The sequence below is a fragment of the Adiantum capillus-veneris genome, chromosome 25, assembly GCF_014529385.1.
Source record: "Adiantum capillus-veneris isolate H3 chromosome 25, ASM1452938v2, whole genome shotgun sequence".
Classification (NCBI taxonomy): domain Eukaryota; kingdom Viridiplantae; phylum Streptophyta; class Polypodiopsida; order Polypodiales; family Pteridaceae; genus Adiantum; species Adiantum capillus-veneris.
The window spans coordinates 15748812-15752052 of NC_140955.1; positions in this window are offsets into that span (position 1 = coordinate 15748812).

Genomic DNA, 3241 nt, shown 5'->3' on the forward strand with positions numbered 1-3241 from the left:
ACGTGCTCCATTATACAATGATGTATCGGCTTCACTTTTCATATCATCATAGATAAGCCTTTCTGAATCCATGATCGTCTCGATCATTTCATCAATCTCGGGCTCAAACATTGCCTCGTTGGGAATGTGCTCTGCATGATCATCCCCCGAGCTGTCAGAGGCTACATCTTGTGGCCTCACATATGCTGCTTGACCAAAGCGCCTGCGAATACGTCTATTGGGTTGCAAGATTGCTGCTTGTTGGCCAGCGTCAGAGTCCGACGAGTTATAATTGGCAACAACTCGATCTATAATAGATGGATCGAACTCGCCAAATTCGCGAACGTGCTGCAAAGAAACACGTCTTGTCCGTCGCACAGCATGCTTGCATTGATTACAAGGACATAAGACCCTCGTTGAGAGATAGGTGTTTCGGTTGGACGGTCCCACATCCTCGTCGCTACTCATAATGAGGATAAAAAACTTATAACCTGGACAACAAATTTAATATTCTATTGGAATTCTTCGTCTTATCTCTCTCTCTCTCTCTCTCTCTCTCTCTCTCTCTCTCTCTCTCTCTCTCTCTCTCTCTCTCTTTACCTCACATTCTCTAGTCATGTCCAATCCCCGCACACCTCGGTCTAGAGGTGCACGGAGATCAGAACCACCGGGTTATAATCTCGTCTTTATTGGTCAATACCTATATTTGTGGGTACAAGAAATCTAGACACCCACGTCTACATGATACTGCATGTAGTGGACAAAATCCCTTTGCCTCTTCTCTAGCTGTAGCACTTCACTTCATCTTAACATCTTTTCACAGTAGATCTTTTCACTGTTCGTCTAACTCTAAACCCTAAACCGTAAGTAATTCTTGCGTGGACTCGATCTAACGTAAATAAGCGTAAATCTAAATAAACGTAAATCTAACTAAAAATAAAGCTAAATCTAATTTAACGTAAGTCTAATGACTAGAGGTTGTCTAGATGGTCATTGTGTCGGGGATGTAGTGACTCTTGCCGCCCTGAAGATCCACCTTCTTCCCTATCTTCTGAAGACATTTCACCAGTACTTTTGGATCGACGGAGCCCACCATGAGTGAAGGCAGCAATACCCTATATTCCATTGAGGGCTTTCTTCACCCGCTTCATGCAGGCATCGCAGTCTATGGAGACCCGCATCTAATCTAATATAACGTAAATCTAAATCTAGCTTAAATAAACGTAAATCTAGTTAAAAATAAACCTAAATCTAATTTAATGTAAGTCTACATATAACTTAATCTTTAACGTCTTTTAAGATAGTTTCCTACGACGTTATAACTCTCTTCTTCCTGTGTGTGTGCGCGTGTGTGGATGTGTGTGCCAATAAAAAGAGATAAATGGTATAACCTTTCTATCACCCATGCCAAGTATGATAGATTGATTATGCCATTTCTCTCTTGAATAATAGGTCTTCAGTTCAACTCCTCGTCGGCTAGATCTTTAGGTCTTTTAATTTTAATTAGTTTCCTACGACGCTCCCTTAGTTTCTCTTTCTTTCTCTCTCAATGTGTGTGCGTTTTTTTGGATCGTATGCATGTTTTCTTTCTCTTTTCCTCTCTCAATGTGTGCGTTTTTTGTTTATGCATGTTCTCTCTCTCTTTTCCTCTCTCAATGCGTGCGTTTTTTGTTTATGCATGCTCTCTCTCTCTTTTTCTCTCTCAATGTGTGTGTGCATTCTTTGTTTATGTATGTGTGTGCGTTTTTGCACTCTCTCTCGCTCTCTCTCTCTCGCTCTCTCTCTCTCTCTCTCTCTCTCTCTCTCTCTCTCTCTCTCTCAAAAACACTATGTGTGTGTGTGTGTATGTGTGTGTGTGAGAGAGAGAGCGAGGGAGAGAGAAAGAGGGGAAGGGAACATGAGAATGAGGAGAGGGAAGCAGCATACCTAGCTCTCCTTCCTCTCCTCGTGTGTGTGTGTGTGTGTGTGTAAAAGAAAAAGAGAGAGAGAGAGAGAGAGAGAGAGAGAGAGAGAGAGTGAGGGAGAGCGTTACCTGCTCTTTGCTTGAGGGCGCCGAAAAACTCAGATCTGAGATCTGAGTTTTTGGGCGCGCTCGGTTATTTTTTTTACCCCAGCTGGCGTCGCTACGAGCGTCGCTATAAGCGTCGCTATGAGCGTCGCTATGAGCGTCGCAAATTTCTTTGTAAATTTGCGACGCTCATAGCGACGCTTATAGCGACGCTCATAGCGACGCCGGGAATTTTTTTTTTTTGAGCGTCGCTGTGTGAGCGTCGCTAATGTGAAGAGCCTCTTGTAGTGTCTGCTATGTCGATCCCATGCCATAACTCCTGGAGCTCGTCAACTAGTGGAGCTAGATAAACATCCATGTTTTTTGCCTTGAACTTACCAGGTACAATCAAGCTTAAAATCAAATGACCCTTCTTGATAGCAAGCCACGGCGGGAGTTTGTAATTGATAAGGCACACAGGCCAAGTGCTCCATGACGAGCTTCTCAAGCCAAATGGATTGACTCCATCCATTGCCATGCCCAAACGCAAATTGCGTGGTTCACTCTTAAAATGTGGCCAGGTATCTTCAATGTGCCTCCAAGCCTTCGAATCAGCGGGCACCCTAAATGTTGCGTCAAGGGATCTATTCGTAGAATGCCACCGCATCAACTTTGCAATGGAACCACAACGAAACATGCCTTTTATCCTAGGAATAATAGGGAAATGCTGCAACACTTTAGCTGGCACTGTCTTGCCAACTGCATCTTGTTTGTAGCGCATTGCTCCGCACTTAGGACACGACAAACAATCTGCGAATTCATTGCGAAAAAGAATGCAATCATTTGGACATGCAAGAATCTTGTTGTAGTCCAATCCAACTGAGGTCAAAAGTTGCTTTGCGTCTAGCCTAGAGGGGGGCATTTCATTGCCATCCGGGAGAAGTTGCTCCTGCAATAACCTTTTTAAGCCACATTAAATTAAAAAGATCTCCGAGCACATCACCGTTGCAATCAGAAAATCTCTTTTGTAAATTACGTACCTAAACAAAGCAGTGACGCTTGCATCTAACCACCGGTACAATGACTGAAGATTCAAAAACGCCAGACAAGTACAAAGCACAGATATTTTGGCGCCTTCATAGATTGGTTGACGTGCCAACTTCCTCAACATGTCTTCAGAAGATAGGCGCACGGCTTCTGGTGCTGATTCGTTCGCGTTCTCCTCGCTTGTCTGGAAGAAGGCATCCAGCATCTCCTCCATGCCGTCGTCTTCTG